A 20,618-nucleotide genomic window follows, 5' to 3' on the forward strand; every position below is an offset into this window, starting at 1 on the left:
GTTCAACACCTGGCAGGTTCCTTGAACGCCAGGGCAGATGAACTCAACCACAGGTGCATGATGGATCACGAATGGCGTCTTCACGCGGAGATGGTGCAAGGTCTCTTTCGGCAGTGGGGAGAGCCTTGGTTAGATCTATTTGCCACCGAAGAGAATGTGCAATGTAGGCAGTTCTGCGTGTTGAAATTTCCAAGGTGGCACTCGCTAGGCGACGCTTTTCATTGCAAGTGGAGTACAGTTTTTTATGCGCCTTTCCGCCTACACCACTTCTGCCCAGAGTGCTGAAGAAGATCAAGCGCGACCGGGCCCAAGTCATTCTTGTGGCTCTGGATTGGGCATGAAGAGTCTGGTATCTCAAGCTGCTCAACATGGCCATCGATCCTCCGATCTGACTGCCTCTTCGGGATGATCCTCTGTCGCAGCAGCAGGAGACGGTCCCCCACCCGAACCTGTCCAGCCTCCACCTCATTGCGTGGAGATTGAGCAGCGGCAGTTGATGTTGTTTGACCTGCCTCCCGAAGTCTGCAATGTTATCTTGGCAACCAGGCGTCCCTCCACTAAGACGGTATATGCCTGTGGATAGTACACATTTGTGCCATGGATCACAGCAGAGGCTGTGAATCCCCTTTCCGCCCCGCTTTCTAAGGTTCTCTTTTTCCTCCTTTCTTCAGCCCAGCAGGGCTCTGCTCTGGGCACTCTAAAGGGCTACCTCTCGCCCATTTCAGCCTTCCTCAGGCTTCCTGATCAGCCTTCTCTTTTCAAGTCCCCTGTTGTAAATAGATTCCTTATGGGTATTACTCATCATTTTCCTCCTGTTCCCTTTGTAATGCCCCAGTGGGACTTGAACTCGGTTCGTACAAATCTTATGTGCGCTCCCTTTGAGCCGCACCATAACTGTCCTCTCAGACTTTTCACTTTGAAAACGGCCTTTCTGGTGGCCATCACCTCTGCACGCAGGGTGAGTGAGCTACAAGCTCTTTCTTCCAAGCATCCCTTTCTGCCTGTCCATCCAGACAAGGCATACTTAGAACTAGACCTTCCTTTCTTCCCAAGGTGGTTACTTCTTTCCACATTGGCCAAACCATCACTTTGCCCACCTTCTTTCCGCCTTCACATCCTTCAAAAAAGGAAGAGAGGCTTCACCGTCTGGATCCAAAACATGCAGTTTCCTTCTACTTGGATTGCACCAAACAATTCCGGGTGGACGACCAGCTCTTGGTTGGTTACGTGGGTGCTAAGAAAGGTCGGGCCGTGCAAAAACGGACCATCACCAGGTTGGTCGTTCTGTGCATCAAAGCTTACTATTCTTTGGTAAAGGAGCCTCCAGTGGGACTGCGCGCTCATTCCACCAGGTCGACGGCAGCCCCCACTGCTTTGGGACGGGGAGTCCTCCTTAATGACATCTGTCAGGCAGGTACGTGGGCATCGCTGCACACGTTCACCAAACACTACTGCCTGGCCAGCCAAATCCGGAGAGACTGCTTCTTTGGCTGTTCTGTTCTCCAGGACTTTCTGGTGTAATCTTGTTTGCAGACCCACCTCCGGGGTTGGCATTGCTGGGGTATCTATTCTAAGGTTACTTTCAGATTAACAAGTTACTTACCTTCGGTAACGATATATCTGTAAGAAACATAGGTTAGATATAGATTCTTTACCGCACCACCCATCCTCCCTGTTCTGCAAACTGACTTTTAGGGTTAAGGACTTCCTTTCATGGCCTAGTTTTGTGCACAAGTGGTCAGTATCTTGCATGGCTCTGCGCTTCTGGTGTGGAAAGTCGTGTACAAAACTGACAGCGCGCGAGGGCGGCGTCTATTTGTCTACCACAACGTCATCCTGGCGACCACAACGCCACTGATGAATGCAAAGTCGACCGAAGCCACCTTCCGACGTGCAGGGGTACTGCTGGCAAAAAACTTTCCAGATCCAGTCTGACTCCTGGGTGTAATTCTATGGTAAGTAATCTATAACTAACCTATGTTTCTTGCAGATATATTATTACCAAAGGTAAGTAACTTGTTCATTTGGTTTATTTTGGCACTACACTACTCTGTTGATCATTCTGTCTGCTTGCCTTGAAGGCTGGGAAGAAAATGGACGAAAACTGATGTTGTTGCACTGGGGTGGGGTGCTGTTCTGCTTCAGTGAGTTCATCTGATGACACTTCTGGGGTTAATGCAAAGCCAGTGCCCCCTATCGGTGACATGAGAGCTTTAAGGGTTCCAGATCAAGTCTGACACCTGGGTTTATTGTACAGGTGCGTAATCTGCAGGTAGATAGAAGTATCCACCAGAAGGTTTTTCATATAATAAACTTTATTGCATTTTTCTTAAGAAATACAAAACCACAGTAGCGTCAATATACCTTTACATGGCACCGATTCCACTTAGTCCCCAGACAACATATACTTAATCAATAAATGTTATTTTGGTCGACAGACCTTAAAAGTGCATATACATTGATTTATAAAGATTATTTATACAAAATTCATTAATTTCATTAAAACAATACATTAAACCAAAATCTCACTTTACGACTTGGATGCAATATAAAAAGACTATGCCAATTAAAATTCCTCATCGAATAAAAGAGATAAAATAACTATAAAACAATGGAACAATGAACCCTGAACCTTCCACTATTAAAAACGATATACTGTCTGCTTTACAAGGGTGTAATGTGGATTGATGGTTACTGGCCAAAATTAGGGGACTCGCATAAATCAGATTGACGAAATAAGCGATTCAGATTATACTTTCCTTCTGATTCTCCTATTGTGGCCTAGGAACTTAGCAATTGCACAAGCAAACATAGGTCTTGATTCGGATTATAAAATGCGCAGTGCCACACTATAATCTCTAGTTCCCAGCTGTTTGCATATAGGAGCAAGCCATCTGCTTTTAGGGCCTCTGTGTGCTGGACAGCCACAAAAAACTTGGCCTAAGGATTCTGTTGGAGCAAAACAGCAGGGACAACCCTTGTTGTTAGCATCATTACAGAAGGATGTACTAGTAAGCACATTCAGGGGGACTATGCCATGTCTAAATTGGATGTATAACTTTGTATCTTCCGGAACCTGTATAAAATCAAAGATACCCTCCACTTATCGTAACAATTTGAAATCTAGAAATTCCCTGGTGATCTTCCTATTTTACTATTCTTAGACTCATTATCAAATACCCAATCCCAGTACATAGATTTTTTTTTCTTTTTTTGTGGGGAGGTCCAGGCAGTAAGTACAACCCCGTTTTAAACAATTGTTCTTAAGTAGAATATTGATGTTCCTTATCCAACCAATCTTCTTAGAAATGTCTATGGTGCAAACTTCTTCTAAGGCTATGACGTACGGGAACAATTCAGGGGTCGAAATCAATCTCTGCCAAAAAAGCAGGGGACGTAGTTTGGCTAAGTCTTTTAATGATTTAACCCCTATATCTAATTTGAGTGGGGTGCCCGGTGGGAGGGAAATTAAATTCCTAAAGTACCTATGCTCAGTTGCATTTAGGTCATCCATTTTCTCGAAACCCCACAGCTCAGCCACATAAAGAGCGCTGCTTACTGCTTTGCTTTTATAGATCTGTAGGGATGGAGCAATCCGTTTAGTATATGAACACGAATGTTCCTTTCTCAGGGCTCCAACTATCTATTTAAATTTTAAATTAGTCTTAGTCACATGTTGCTTCCAGGTCATGCTTTCAGCAAATCTTACACCCAAATATTCAAAGCTACATACCTGCTCTAAAGAAGTGTTGTTTAAACTTAAGCATCCTTTGAAGGATTTGTGCGGGTTTAGCATCATGAGTTTTGTTTTAGTGGTGTTTATTTCTAGTCCCCCCTCATCGCAGAAAGCCCTGAATTTGTTTAATAGCGTCTTGAGTCCCTTGGAAGTTTTAGAAACAAGGAGCGTGTTGGCCGCAAAGAGAAGCGTGGCAATCTTCATATTCCCTAGCAAAGATGCATCAGCTAGGATCCTAGCTAACAAGTCCACAGCTTGGTTTATGTAAGGGAAAGAAATTTGGCGTCCAGGGCACATACTTGCCGGACTCACCTGTTGACAATAATGGCCTTGGCCACCCCATCGTACCCTGGCATAGTTGTCAGCATGGAGACGAACAACCAATGCCAGGATCCCCAGAGGCATCCCCATGTCTCTCAACACCACCCAAAGCTTTTCACAGGGCACAAGGTCAAATGCTGACTTCAGGTCTACGAAAGCAACATATAGACTCCCCTTCTATCTACTATCATGTGATTCAGAGAGGATTTTGCAAAATATGTTTTTTTGCACATTGCCTCCCATTTAGAAAGCAGAAGTGGATAGAAATTCATTTGATTATAATAAATGTTCAGCTATTCTGTATTGCCATACTTCTCCCTATAAAATGAGACCCAACTTTTATTGTTGGGCCTAGCTCCTGTGGCAATGTAGTCCCGAAAATGCAACATGGAGACTTCAAGATTTCTTCATGAAAATTAATTCTTTGTAGCAATGTATGTCGGTGTGGTATTTCAGTTGAGCCTCGACGGCCATGGAGGTAAACTACTAAACCCAGATATTTCAGAAAATTTGGCACCCAAGGATGCACAGGGTGGTGTGACTTGCATGCACTCCACTTTCTTACCCAGCATGCCCTTTAAACCTTGGTTAAAATCGCCCTTTTTCCTCACATTTCTGTGGAGGAAATTTCTGGAATCTGCAGTGATCCACAAAATTCCTACAACCCACACCTCTGATTAAAAACGGTACCCCACTTGTGTGACTTTCTGATTACCTTAGATAAGAACAAATCACAACACGTACCATATGAACACCACATTGATTTCATATGATCACACTTTTTAACCGTTCCTGTCCAGGGCGATAGACCCATTAACACTAAGGCTACTGTTTTTATGTGCATGCCTTTCAAGTCTATGTTGTTGAACTTTGAGATTGCTGATGTGTAACACTGTATTCATAGCATGTTTTGGTTGCAGATACACATCCTAAGCACAATCTTGCCACCTAATGTTGGATTCCGGAATCTGCAAGTTGTTTTTCTTTAGGAAGTTTTAAAGTCTGCATTGTGCATCGTATTTCCTCCTCGAGGTATTGCACATGTTGAATGGCTTCTTTATATTTTCCTCCCATCGGGCTCTGTTAGGCTGCATCGGAGCTCTACAGTTTCAAAGCCATCACAGCCTCCGGACAAAAAAGAAGGTCCACACAATCGAAGATTGACATTGGAGAACAACACATGGCTCTGACACTCGTTGGAACTATGTACAGATCGAGCGCACGCACTAGACTGCTGCATCCAAACATGTTGAGAATGTCAATCTCCGGGTAATGGAGGAAAAAAAGAAAGCTTTTGTTCGAGGCATGTGTGCTGTAGATACACATGCTTGGCATACCCCTGCCATCTAGTGTTGTGTCCGGATGTTTGCAAGTTGTTTTTTTTAAGGAGTCTTTTCCAGTCACGAGGTAAGGTGACTCCTCCTTTCGGTGATAGTGCATGTGGGCATTGACTCTATTGTTAGATTGTTTTCTTTCCGCCATCGGGTTCGGACGTGTATTGCGGTGCTCTGATTTTAAACCGTTAATTGGGATCCCTTCAGTGCGCAATTCACTCTACCCTAGTTGGCATTCTTTTCGATCGCGTCTCCACCATTTCATGTTGAAATTTAAGAAAATCTAATCTATATTATCGAAAAAACTCTTATCCGCGGCCTTTGGGCCTACCTCGACTTCTACTTCAAGAACCAGCCTCCAGGCTTCCACCAATGGAACTGATGCTGTTTTCAATTCTGTCCTCGATGCCACTCCAAATATTTGGGGACTGACCAGCATAAGGTCTATAACCTCTGTCTCATCCCGGATCATAAAGAGGAAGACAGCAGCGCATGTCGGTTGTTCCGTTCCAAAAAGCCTCTGCAGGACCGTCGGTCTCAATGGAGAGATATGCCACAACAGAGTATCCAGGACACCCCTGATATCTTCGGTGAGGACATCGAGCAGGAGCATGAAGAAATGGCAGTGGAGTAAGAAGAGGCCATCTCCCTCCAGGACTCCGAATCTGAATTGGAGATCGACCTTGAGTCCTAAGATGTTCTGGCTGGACAGTGTGCCATGAGAACCAAAGCCCCTTTGCCCACCAAACCCACTCCAACAAAACAAACGTCTATTGGGCCACCACTGCCAACATGGTAGGCACCGTGACTCTGATTCATATGCCCCGCCGTTGGGCTCAGCACCGAAACAGCAAGTAACGCCTTCCGACTCGGGCCCGATCCGAGATGATACCCCTTCGGTTCTGGAACATCTCGGATCAAAAGAGAAAAAGCAAAAGTCCAGCTTGCCATCGAAAATGTTGGTGTCGCAACAAAAAGTGGGCATCAGCCTGCCGCTCACACTAGATGCTTGCAAGGACCAAGGTCTCCTGACTAAGGAAAGGGGCCGTTAGTCGGATCTTTGGATGGTAAAGAATACACACATGGTGCTGTAATCACAGCACACCAGAACAATCGTACCTTGGCGACATTGGGCCTTTTGGCACGTATATGAAATCATACCTGTGTAGTCAGGCTTGGCTCCAGGTGTAGGTTGCAACACACAGTCCTGATAAGGACTCGCAGCAAAGGTTTGAATCCCTGATTGCACAGCCGAGTTGAAACGTCGACACTCTCCTATTGATCAAGACCTGTACCTACATCCTAATTTGTCATATCATTGGAAACTGCATTGAGTGCACACTGAAATTTACAGAATACATGTAAATCCTATATAGACAGGCTTGCAGTAACTGGTCTTAGTTATCAGTATTTGTAAAAATATCGAATTGACTATCCTTTACTCTTTGATTTACACTTTCACTACCCAACACCACTACCCTCTTATCCTTTCACCCCTCCTTTTGCGCGCAACCTATGGTCATTGCTTAAGCATTTTTTGATTTGTTCTAAAATAAATATCTTGTAATTAATTACATAGTTTGGCGCTTGTTTTATGTGTAGTCTATTAACTCGTATAGATGCATAAATAGGTATAATGTACATGCATAAATATCCCTTGTAGGTTATTTAATAACCAAGTTGTAATGTTTTATACAATGTGAATTGTTATTTTTTCAATTGTTGGTCACGGACCACTGTTTTCATTCCCGTATTGCACCCAGGTCCGTTTTGACTTTAGGGGCTACCCCATTATCTATAATGGTGATGGTAAGGTCTGCACGCAGATTTGCAAAAGGAGTGATTGTGAGTTTTTTCCGTGAGGGATGTTCCTTGTTTCTTGTACTTTGAGGAAGCTCGAGAAGGCATTGCGCCAGCGAGGCGTTTTCCTGGAATGGAAGATGAGGTTGTTGATGACAGTGCCCTAGTTTATGCAGAGCTATGGGTCAGATATCAGCGTCTCAGGATGACTTTTATGGATGGAGTTTTTAAGGGTTTTGGAGGCAGATTTGGAGGGTAGCTAACAGTGTAATAATTGGCTCCCATAGAGGTCAAGCAGGGCTCAGCCATGCTGGGGTGAGTGATGAGGCTGCAGCCCCAGTGGTCGGTTTGCGTGGCGAGATGAATCCACAGGTCTGCCCTACAATCAAGGTTTGCTTACGGAAAGTGCTACCGCAACAAGATGGCCTGTCTTAGATGAGTAGCGAAAAGCAAAGTGCAAGGGCAGGTGAGGTCAGTCCACTTTCACTAGCTAAGAATAGTGCAAGTGGGTATCCAGAGCATTAAGTAAAAAATAAACTGTAGAACAGAAGCCCATGCCCAGAGGACCACTGTAGAAGCCCTCTTTCTGTTGTTGTAGGTGGCTTCTGGCATAGTCCTCTTTCTGTTGTTGTAGGTGTCTTCTGGCTTATTCCTCTTTCTGTTGTTGTGGAATCAGTGGAGCAGTCCTCTTTCATTTATAGGGAAGGTGAGGTTCGGTCCCCTTTCACTCGCTATGAATAGGGCAAGTGAGGACATCTTCAATTATGAAAAGCCAGAAAACTCACTATGAATGCATCAGTATATAAATGGTTAAGATGGCCATCACAAACAATTACCGACTTAGGGTGTTTATAAAGTTGCCTTTCGTAAGTGGATAAAACGGTGGTTAAGTGGTTAAGTCTACCCCGATAATATTAAAGAAGATGGCGAGGTGCTCACCGATTGACAGTATCCGGCATCAGCTGCGCTCACCGTTAGTAAGGAGAGGCAGGCAGTCAGCTGCTAAGTCACAGAGGCAGGCGAGCCAGCTTTTCATTGGGGCACCGTGAGGATATAATATCAAAAAAGCGGGTGGGGCGGGCTCAACCACCCCATCAACTCCGGTGTTCAACGGCATCATCAGAGGGCGGAAGGCGGGCTCACCACCAGGAACAGATGATGGACTTCGGCTCGGCTACACCAGTGGGCGGAGTGCCGGCTCTGCGCTGGCATTGAAAGCAGGCAGAAATGTGGGTCAGCACCTGCATCAGAGGAGGGCTGAGGGCTGGCTCAATTGGGCGGAGAGACGAGCATAGTAGTGGATGGCATCAGCAGCACCTGCCTCAACTCTGGTATCAACTGCGGGCGGAAAGGCGGGCTCAGCATCGGTGGGCAAGTGGGCTCAGCGTCTGCATCGACTCCTGCTGGCGGTGTCGCAACATGCGAGGTCGGCTCCTCACCTGGGCACCACAAGCCCGTCTCTGGACTTGCTGGGCGACTCCCTGGCAAAGCAAATGGAGGACCCACCTCCCAAACAGGGTGACGCTATGTCTCCTCGAGAGTGGGTCAAGATGGTCGGCGTCGGAGTGTGGAAATCTTCTCCCGGAGTTCTTCAGCACCTGTAAGTCCAGAATCCAGAACCTTGTTCCTCCGTGATCGCAGCTTGCAGTGTTCCTGTGGCGTGCTGCAGCGAGAAGTGGATGGCAGGGGTTTTTGGGGATAAATACCAAATTTGGTGATCCCCAACCCTGGAGCTCTGAGGTAGTACTCCTACGAGGCGACCATCTTGCGTGACTTGCAGTGACTTGCTACCACTTCCCCCCGACCATTTGTCACCTGTTGGGGGGAGATTACAACAGTTTCTTCCCATTTGGCAAACAGTAACGAAAGACCAATGGGTTTTGGATAGTATCCAACTTGTTTATTGCCTGGAGTGCACCAGCAATCCTCCTAATATTCCACCTCGCATTCACAAACTCTTGCTACAACATAACAGCTTCTCAAACAAGAAGTATAAGCTCTTCTAACAAAAGGAGTTGTAGTACCAATTCTTTTACAACATCAATGGTCAGGAGTTTACACACTTTATTTCCTAATCCCCAAAAAAGGCTGGTCTCTATGGCCAATCTTAGATCTCAGATCGTTAAACCTATACATACTGTTTGATCACTTCCTTGTGGTCATCCTTCAACAAGTGCTTCCATTTCTACAACAAGGTGACTTTATGTCCAAACTAGACTTAAAGGACACACTCTTCCATATTCCTATACACCCAGCGCATCTCAAATATATCAGATTTGTGATAGCAGGAAGCACTATCAATTCAAAGTACTTCCATTTGGGGTAACTACTGCACTCAGAGTATTCACAAATTCTCCAGTATTAGGGGTGTCTTTCATAGATTCACATGCTTGAATATTCCCCGTCGTCGAAGTGGGAGTCCCACGGTACATAAAATAGCAGTAATATATGCATGTATATATGAGAAATATTATAAATAAAATATACATACATATAATGCAATAAAAATGTAAACTTAAAAAAGTACCATAGAACAGAATAGGCCCATTGAAAAAGCCCAAGGGAGAATTCACTTTAGTAACTTATAGGAGTCATTATGTGTTGGTCCACATTCCAGCCAATCAGGCTGTAGCCTCCTCTAGAACCTTCTCCTCAGAAGCCCAAGTCCTCAGATTTTCTACCGCACGTCGTGTGAAGGGAGTCTCCCTGAGCTCTGCTCAGTTTCTTCAAGTTTCTTCAATATGTCTTCTTCAAGGAAAACTCTGTTCAAGGCTTGTCCATCCTGTGGGAAACTTCGCCTTTTTCATGAGGATCCACACAGTAAGTGTATTTACTGTTTATATCCGGACCATGTTGTCTCTACCTGCAAACTCTGTCGCAAATTCCCTCCTAAGACCGTGAGGGACAGAGAGGCTCGTCTCCTTCTGTGGCTACAGAAGTTGAAATCATCTGACAACATCGTGTCCGATGCTGAGAGTATGTCATCTGGTTTTTCTAAAACCTCTCAGAAGCGTGGGTCTGAGACTGAAGTCCCCTCTCCTTTTCTGAAGAAGAGTAAAAAGCTGGGATCTTCCAAGGATGTCTCCTCACAAGACTTGCTTCAGGGCGCGCCTACGGGACCTGGTTCTCTGGCGTCTCGTCCCAAGACCATGCCCTCCGTTTCTAAAACGGGCATTGGCTCGTCGACGGGCTCGTCGACGCGTCCGTCGACGTCTTCAGCGTCTACGAAGTCTGTTTTGGCTTTCTCCACGTCGACGACTACTTCTTCCATGTCGACTAGTTCTGCCACGACAATGATCATCTCGTCGACGAGCAGCCAGGAGGTGAGACCCATCTCATCCATTATTATGATCTCGTCACTCACACCGTCGACGAAGAAGCCACCGTCGACGCATCCATCGTCGACGGCTCTCCCGTCGACGAAGACCAAGGCTTCATCGTCGACGACCGGATCCTCGTCGACGACAGCCCCGTCGACGATTCCATCGACGCAGATGATAAACCCTCCGCCGACGACAGCCCCGTCGACGGTAAGGACAGCGATTCCATCGACGACCTCGTCGACGGCCTCGTCGACGGCCAAAAAATCATCGTCTACCAAGGTTAAATTTCCTACGCCGGTTGCAACGGCGCCCACGAAAAAACAACTAGAGGGTGTTAAAGCTATACCACTCTCGTCGACGGGCTCGTCGACGACACAGCAACCTCTACAATCTGCTACCACCTTCAAAGTGGTTTCTACTGCGTCCCTCAAGTCTGTACCTCTAATACAGTTAAGTCCTATTAGGAGTGGATCGCAACCTCCGGAGAAATTATTTCAATCTGGAGCAGAGGAGTCTGGAAATGATTCAGAAGTGGATCAGCTTTACCAACCAGCAACCAGTCCATCGGAGTTACACATTAAGTGTCAGGACTACAGCGATGAGGATGAGTATGCGGGTAATACCGTCGAAGATGGGAACGTCCTTTTTCCATTGGATAGCACACAACAACCTACTTACGAACGCTTTACACAAATTCCTATGTCTATGGTGCAAAACCTACAACATATGCTGGATGACTACAATCGTAGATTTCCACCATCGCTGCCGCCTTCCCCAGCACCCAAGGTGCAGCGGTCCCAGGCTCCAGCTCCACGCCCTCAGTCTCCAGTGCTTCAACCACAGTCTCCGACGCCTAGGCCTCGAGCTCAAGCGACTGTTGCACCTACGTCTCCTTTAGGTGCTGCCCCTGATACAGATAATGAGGGTCAAACTCCACAAAACACTGGAGATAATGACACTGATGATGAGGAAATGCAGGATTGGGACAATTATAGGGCACAGACACCCTCTACTCCACCAGCATCACCGAGAACTTCGCCACCAGTGGATATCGCAAGTTTCCACAGCCTTATGGTTCGTGCAGCAAAAAGGTTCCACCTAACGTTAGAAACGCAGCAAGCAGAATGTTTTCTGTATGACTTTAAAGACTTGCCTCAACGCCAAACTCATACCATTCCTATTATTGACCACATATGGGAAGAGGGTCTGAAGTTGATGGAACGGCCTAACTCCATTCCAGCCGTTCTGCCTAGGCTGGACAAAAAATATAAAGCACCGCCTACTTCCCCGGCCTGCTTAGTTTCACAGCCTAAAGCAGACTCTGTGATCACTCAGGCGGCACAAAAGAGGTCTCGTAATCCTGCCATACCCCTAACTTCTCCCCCGGATCAGGATGGCCGCAAATTGGACTCCATTGGTAAAAAATTTACCACAATGGCAGCGACAACGGTAAGAGCTTCCAACGCCTTAGCCATTCTGGGTCGATACGACCGTCAAATGTGGTCCGAGATCGCTGGTCTACTTCCACAAATGCCTGACTCCATCCGGGAGGAAGCACAGTCCATCATTCTCGAGGGAGAAAAGATTTCGGCGGAAATTATCGACTGTGCCGTCGATATAGCCTCTACTGGATTCCGACAATTGGCGGGTGCTGCAGTTTTGCGTCGCCAAGGCTGGCTGAAGTCAACAACCTTCCGGCCGGAAGTTCAATCCAGAGTGCTCGATTTGCCCTACGATGGCGAGTCTCTGTTTGGTAAGCACGTTGATGATGCCTTGGAACTCATCAAAAAGGACACGGACACAGCGAAGTCCTTAACAACTCTGCAATACAGAAAGAGGCCTTTTCGTGGGGCTCGTGGTAGAGGAGGAGGAACCTCTACTTTTCGAGGCACGGGCCAATATAGAGGATATACTTACGACAACAGGCAAAAAGGATCCTACCAGTCCCAAAATCGTTCATCCACCTCCAGGCCTTACCAACGGAAGTCCAACTACAGAGGTGGTGCGAACACCAGCAAAAAACAGTGAGAGGATTGTGCATCTTGGAGGTCGAATCTCGAAATTCTTCTGCAATTGGTCGAACATCACCAACGACCGATGGGTCTTGGATGTAGTTTCCAAAGGACACACCCTGGAATTTATGAAATTTCCCCCCGCTCGCCCGCCTTCGGGCCCACCTTCTCCCCATTTCAGGGAACTGTTGGCCCAGGTGCAGCTTCTGATCAGGAAAGGAGCCATAGAATTGGTACCGCAAGATCAACGCGGCAAGGGATTCTACTCCCGTTTCTTTCTAGTGAAGAAAAAATCAGGAGAGTGGCGCCCCATCTTGGATCTGAGGGCTCTAAACAAGTTCATCGCGTCCAAGACTTTTCAGATGCTAACCCTGCTTCAAATCTTGAATTTCCTCATTCCAGGAGAGTTCTTTTCGACAATAGACCTTCAAGATGCATATTTCCATGTGCCCATTCACACCAGGCACAGGAAATACCTTCGTTTTACAGTCGGCCAATTTCATTACCAATTCAAGGTCCTTCCATTCGGCCTTCGATCGGCACCGAGGGTGTTTACCAAGATCCTAGCCCCGGTGGCCGCCTACCTGCGTCTACAGAACATCCAGTTTTATCCATATCTGGACGATTGCCTCATAAAAGCCAGGACTTTCCAACTGACACAAGAACACACACAGGTCTGCATATCCCTGTTCGAAACTTTAGGTTTCTCCATCAATTGCCTGAAGTCACACTTTCACCCTTCTCAACAGCGAGATTTTCTAGGAGCCTCGCTCGATTCTCGGCTAGGGCAAGTGTTCGTTTCACAGGAACGTCAGAGCAGAATGTTGCAGAAAGTTCAATTCCTGCATTCAAGAAAGTACGTTTCTGTTCGAATGTACAAGTCATTCCTCGGCATGGCTTCCTCGTGCATTCAACTGATTCCCAACTGCAGACTACACATGAGAGTCCTTCAGGAAGAACTCGACAGTCAGTGGAAGCAGGTATCAGGGTCATTCGAGGACAAGATCCATCTAACGTCCCGCATGCAAAGAGCTTTGGAGTGGTGGGCTCATCCTCCAAACATAGCAACAGGTCGTTCATTCAAGGACGAACAACCAACACTGACACTGACGACAGACGCCTCCCTAGAGGGTTGGGGTGCTCATCTCGACGGAATGTCAGTGAGGGGCAAGTGGACAGCGTCTCAGCGCACTTGGCACATAAATCGCTTAGAACTACTGGCGATTTTCTTGGCCTTGAAGTCCTTTCAAAGAGTAGTGCAGGGACAGACATTGTTGGTGAAGACAGACAATACCACCAGCATGCACTACATCAACAAACAGGGCGGCACAAGATCTCTCGTGCTATCACAGCTGGCACAAGAAATTTGGGACTGGGCTCTACAACGTCAAATACATCTCCAAGCTATTCATGTGCCAGGTGTGGCCAATGTGCTGGCGGACGCGCTCAGCAGAGCCCTCTCGGACAACCACGAATGGGAACTACACCAACCAACGTTGGATTACATCTTCAGACAGTGGGGCCGACCGCAGTTGGATCTCTTTGCAACGTTTCTCAACAGGAAATGTCTAACGTTTGCGAGCCGGCATCCACACAAAGAGTCGAGTGGGAATGCCTTTTCAATAAATTGGTCGAACACCTTCCGTTATGCATTCCCTCCTCTGCCGCTCATTCCACGTCTGTTACACAGAATGAGATTCCAACCATGTCGGATGATCCTGATCGCACCCAAATGGCCGAGACGTCCTTGGTTCTCAGATCTCCTCCTATTCTCTCTGACACAGCCGATACGGTTGCATCCTCTGCCACATCTTCTCACGATGCATCAAGGTCAAATATGCCATCCGGATCCAGCATACCTTCAACTTCATGCTTGGAACCTGAGTACTATGAATTTGCACACATGAATATCGACAAGGATTGTAGGGCAGTGCTATCAAATGCTCGAGCACAATCTACTGTCAAAACTTACCAGCTGAAATGGAAGCGTTTCTGCGCTTGGTGTTCCACTAGATCACTTGATCCCATGTGTGCTCAGCCAGAACAAATTTTGCCATTCTTTTTGTCGCTAGCAAAATCAGGACTATCTCACTCTACCCTTAAGGTTTTTCTGGCTGCTATCTCTCGTTTCCGTCATGATGGCATAACATCTTTGTACTCTTCCAGGATCATAAGACAGTTCTTCAAAGGCCTTTTTAGGATGTTTCCTCCAATCCGTCGGCCTCCACCTTCATGGCGACTCAACCTAGTTCTGTCTCAGCTCCTTTTGCCTCCATTCGAGCCCATCCATTCTTCCAATCTGAAGTTCCTCACGTGGAAAGTGGCTCTGTTACTTGCTCTGACCTCTTCTAGACGCGTCAGCGACATTCAAGCCTTTACTATACAGCCACCGTTTTTGCAATTTTCCAACGAGGCTGTCACCTTGAGAACAAATCCCAGTTTTATTCCTAAGGTTCCCAGTGACTTTCATCTCAATGAACCTATTGTTCTTAAGACTTTCTTCCCTGCACCTCAATCTGCAGCGGAGCGCTCCTTACACACTCTGGATGTGAAGCGCTGTCTTAAATTTTACATTCAACGCACAGCTGCCTTCAGAAAGTCTGACCAATTGTTTGTTGCATATGGCCCAGTATGCAGAGGACAACCCGTTACTAAACAGACTATCACCAGATGGATATCGTCTGCCATATCCTATTGTCATCAACGGGCTGGCAAGCCCCTTCCTGCTCCTGCTCGAGCTCATTCCACGAGAGCCGTGTCGACTTCTGCTGCCCTCTTTGCGGGGGTACCTCTAAGACAAATCTGCAGAGCTGCTACTTGGTCCAGCAGCCATACTTTCACGAAGCACTACTGCCTGCAATCAACAGATGCCGCGGATACGGCAGTGGGTCAAGCGGTGCTGCGGAATCTTTTCCATTAAAGGTGAGCCTCTGTTGCTACCCGCCTCCAGTCATAAAGGTATTGTCATGTTTTGGTTTATTATTGCTTATTAAGTGATAAGGTATGCCTAAACTTAATTTGTATCTTCCTTTATGACTAATGTATGTTTTACTGCTTTCTATTCTTATTCAAGCATGTGAATCTATGAAAGACACCCCTAATACTGGAGAAGAACATAAGTTACTTACCTGTAAACTGTGGTTCTCCAGTATTGGTGTCTTTCATAGATTCACATGCGACCCTCCCATCCTCCCCTCAGAGGCTCTCTTCTCCTCAAGCATTTATACTTACTTGTGCTACGAAAATCTGAGGACTTGGGCTTCTGAGGAGAAGGTTCTAGAGGAGGCTACAGCCTGATTGGCTGGAATGTGGACCAACACATAATGACTCCTATAAGTTACTAAAGTGAATTCTCCCTTGGGCTTTTTCAATGGGCCTATTCTGTTCTATGGTACTTTTTTAAGTTTACATTTTTATTGCATTATATGTATGTATATTTTATTTATAATATTTCTCATATATACATGCATATATTACTGCTATTTTATGTACCGTGGGACTCCCACTTCGACGACGGGGAATATTCAAGCATGTGAATCTATGAAAGACACCAATACTGGAGAACCACAGTTTACAGGTAAGTAACTTATGTTCATCTCTATCAGTAGGAGCAGCTCATCTCGAAAGACAACAAATTCATTTCTTCCTATATCTGGGCGATTGGCTCATCAAAGCCAAACCACATAGAAAGTGTCTAAAAGTCACTCAACATGCCATAAATCTTCTCCATCAATTGGGATTTATAGTAATTTCGAACTTTATTACTACAGTTTCAAAACAACCAATACCTAACAATGAACACTTTCATTCAACTGTTAGGAATGATGGCATCATGCGTTGCAATAGTGCCTCAAGCAAGATTACACATGCGTCTTCAACAGGAATGCTTAGCACGTCAGTGGAATCAATCACAGGGTCAATTAACAGATCTAGTGTTGGTAGACAGCCGCACTCATTGCTCTCTGCAGTGGTGGTACACACAAAAAGCCGGCCTTTCATCAACCCCATTCCGCAAAACATACTCACAGCAGATGCCTCTCTCACAGGTGGGGGTGCCCATCTCAATCATCTAACAATCCAAGATTTATGGGACACTGTGGGAGGGCCGGTTTGATATACAGGCGAGGAGGCTGTATGTATTTGCTAAAAGATCGTTTTTTATTATGAGAAGTAACAATGGTCTGTGATTCAGGATGTTTTTCTTCCGGTTCCTCTTCCAATGGGATCCTGGTTGAGCTGGATGGGGAGGCAGAGGGTGATGTTTCCGGCTCCTCTTCTTCCAGATCAAGGTTGTAACCCCAGAGGCTCATAAGAGAGGAAAAGAAGGAGCCGTCAGACACAAGTTTTTTAAAGTCACTTCTGTATTGTAGACCCGTCACCACACATGAAAGTGCTCAAGGAATTTCTCTTTCTGTGCAGTTTTGGGAGGGAAGTCTTTTAATTAGTGCATATGGGACCTATCCATGTGTTGGTTTAGGAGGGGACTCTTTAAACAATGCGTGATTAATTATAGAGACTTAAACAAAAATAATTTCAATACGGGAACAGAGATACTCGTTATATGCCCCACTGTTGGACTAGAGTAATTGTAAAGACACCAGAACTGAGGCTCATTATCATTTACACTCGGTCGTGGAATGTCATGCCACCGATTCAGGCAACCACTCTACCTGCGCTTCGAAGTCACAGGTAATTTCACAACGGAAACCCTAGTTCCCTACCCGCAGCCCTTCCCGGTTCGCCACCTGGTTCCCTCGTACCACCCACCTCCTTTGTACCACCCCCCAGTTCCCTCGAGTAGCTACCACTCCCCGGCTCTGCCGCAACTCTCCTGAGTTGCGGCCGCTCTCCAGCATCCTCAGGTGGATACCACCACTCCTCACATCATCGCTCTCTGGTTCCGCGTCTCCTTCCTCCGCGTCTGCGCGCCTTGTGTCTCCTTTGGTCGTCCGCTTGCAGGGTCCGTCTTCTATCTTCCGTTCTCCCGACACTGTTCCTGCTGTGTTGGAATTTGGAATTTAAAAACATTTATATAGCGCGCTTATACCACGCGGTTTCATGGCGCTTTTAGATTGCGAGGGGACAGCAGGAGCAGAGGAAGTTAAACAGTGAAGGCTCGGGAGAAGAGTAGAGTTTTGAGGCTTTTCCGAAACTCTGTGTAAGAAGGTGTCATGCGGAGTTTCACGGGGAGGGAGTTCCAAAACACAGGGGCAAGGACCGCAAATTTAGTTCCGCCAGCCTTTTTCTTTTTAAATCGGGGGACAGTTAGAAGTGCCAAGTGGGTGGAGCGGAGCTCTCTGCCCGCAGTGTAAGGCTTAATAGCAGAGCAGATGAACTCCGGAGCGGTGCCCATTTTGGCCTGAAAGGTGAGGCAGCCGAGCTTGAACATGGCTCTCTCTTTCACCGGCAGCCAGTGTAGTGCCTGCAATAGAGGGGTGGCATGATGAAATTTGGGCAGGCCATGGATCAGGCGGGCATCCTGGTTCTGCACTAGTTGCAGACGGTAAATGGCATAAGCGGGTGCGCCATTGTAGATGATGTTACCATAGTCAAGGCGCGAGAGCACCATTGCCATCACTATAATCTTTAGGGCAGGGAGGGAAAAGAAACGGGAGATCTTCCTAATAGTTCTAAGGGAAAAAAAACAAGAAGAGACAACAGAACTCACCTGTGAGTGAACAGAAAGTGAAGGGTTTAGGAAGATTCCTAGAGTTTTGACTTTGGGAACGGGAAGTGGGGGGACACCAAGTGAGAGGGGCCAGTGAGATGGAGACCAAGGACTGCAACCACCTCCGGTCAAGACTAATTCCGTCTTGTCCGGATTGAGTTTGAGGTGGTTGCAGTTCATCCAATCCTGGATGAACAACATAACAGATTGGACGTTCTGAAAGGATGAGGGGGAATGGGAAAGGTTGGTGCCACCTGTCTGACCAACCTCCTGTTCATTTCCTACTCCTTTCATTGGGCCATGACATGGACTTCCGGAGTTACACCCACCCACTTCCGGGGTCACGTCGATGTCTTGCTATGGAGAGACAGGATAGTGGGATGGGTTTTGTATTTCCTCGTGATCTTGCAAGTCCCGAATCTGAATGGGAATACGGGCTTTAAAGGGAAGATCCGCCCATGGCACACCGGTGAGTCGTCCCTGCATTTCCTCACAGACACCAAACACAGAGGTCTCCACATCAATTACTCGGAGCTTCTAGCAGTTAAACTAGCTCTAAAAGCTTTTCAGCCTCACCTAGTAGGGAAAATTGCCCTCGTCCGAACTGACAATATGCCAGCCATGTACTATGTACAAAAACAGGGGGGGGGTCACACTCTACAGTTGTCACACCCGCCTCTCTCAGAACTTTTGGTGTTGAACAATACATCACAAAATTAATTTTCTAGCAGAACACCTTCCAGCATGCACAACCAATTTGCCGACCTCCTAAGCAGGATGCGGCAACAAGTACACAAATGGGAACTTCATCCTCTGGTTTCTCCTTCCATATTTCCAGAAATTAGGATTCCCACAAATAAACTACCTGGCCACAGCAGAGAACTCAAACTGCCCAAACTTCACCTCCAAATTTCCACACCATCTGTCCAAAGGCAATGCCCTATGGATGAACTGGTCAGGGACATTTGTTCACACTTTTCCACCTCTTCCTCTCCTTCCATTTCTAGTTCAGAAACTCAGACATCACTCATAACAACTCTAGTGGCTCCCACATGGGCTTGTCATCTATTGTTCAACACACTACTAGAACTGTTGGTAGTGCCACACCAAAAATTGCACCTTACTTTCAACATTCTCACACAAAACCATCTAGAAATCAGACATCCAATCCCAAAGGAGCTCAACCTAGCGATCTGGCTCCTGAAGTCATAGAGTTTTGATACCTAAACCCACCACCTGATTGTAAGACAATCCTTAAGGAAGCAAGAAAACCCTCCACTAAAGCATGCTATGCAGAAAAGTGGTAACGATTTGTTATATTTTGCAATAATAACATTGATCCACTAGATGCATATAAACAAAATATTGTTACCTTTTGCATGTACAGCGAGTTGGATTAGCCTACACATTCATTCTACTACACCTTGCTGCAGTAGCTGCTGAATGTCTGCAAAACAAACAACATTTGTCCTTATTCAAAGTCCCAGTAATTAAGTCTTGTATGGAAGGTGTTAAAATAATAATACCAACCAGGTTATAGCCTGCACCTGTCTGGAACCTCAACATTGTTCTCACAAGGCTTATGGGCCCACCACCTTTTGAGCCATTACCCAATTGGGCACTATAATACCTTTCATGGAAGGTTTCATTTCTAATTGCTATCCCTTGATTAACCCCTTCAACGCCCATGACGAGCTCAGCTCGTCATGAGGCACAGTGGAGCTGTGCTCATGATGAGCTGAGCTTGTCATAACTCCCTCGAACGCCCACGCAGGGCTAATACCCCTCCTGTGCGGGCGTTCTACGGGAGTGGGCGGAGTCGTGACAAGCTCAGCTCGTCGTGAGCCCAACTCCACTGTGCAACATGACGAACTGAGCTCATCAGGAGCACTGCGGCGCCACGCCCCCCCCCCCCCCCCCCCCCCCGCACTGCGGGGGAATTAGTCCCGCGTGGACGGGGTTAAGACGTGTTGATGAACTACAGGCATTAACCTTAGAAATTAACCTTAGAAGGACCTTTCTTTCAACTGCATAAAGACAGAGTAGTTCTTTGTACAAACCCAAAATTCCTTCCAAAAGTAGTTTCTGCGTTTCATATTAACCAATCAGTTGAGTTACCTGTGTTTTTTCCTTAACCTGATTCAGTAGCAGAAAGGGCCCTACACACACTTGATATCAAAGGAGCACTATTATACTACATAGATAAAACAAAAGATTTTTGTAAAACAAAACAACTTTTTGTTGCATTTGCTCCACCTCATAAAGGTAATCCTATCTCTAAATCTGGTATTTCTAGATGGATTTTTAAATGTATACAAACTTGCTATGTTAAAGCTAAAAGAAATTTAACTATACCTCCTAGACCACACTCTACACGCAAAACAGGAGCATCTGTGGCCTTTTTAGGTAATAGTCCTATATCTG

At 46.4% G+C, this 20,618-nt stretch overlaps 1 protein-coding gene across 1 annotated transcript in view; it reads left to right on the forward strand.

Annotated features, from left to right (window-relative positions):
• RBL2 (RB transcriptional corepressor like 2) overlaps positions 1 to 20,618 on the forward strand; it is a 1,013,578-nt gene that overhangs the window by 818,319 nt on the left and 174,641 nt on the right. The gene's annotated exons all lie outside the window — the stretch shown is intronic.

The sequence above is a fragment of the Lissotriton vulgaris genome, chromosome 12 (genome assembly GCF_964263255.1).
Source record: "Lissotriton vulgaris chromosome 12, aLisVul1.2, whole genome shotgun sequence".
In the NCBI taxonomy this organism is placed as follows: Eukaryota; Metazoa; Chordata; class Amphibia; order Caudata; family Salamandridae; genus Lissotriton; species Lissotriton vulgaris.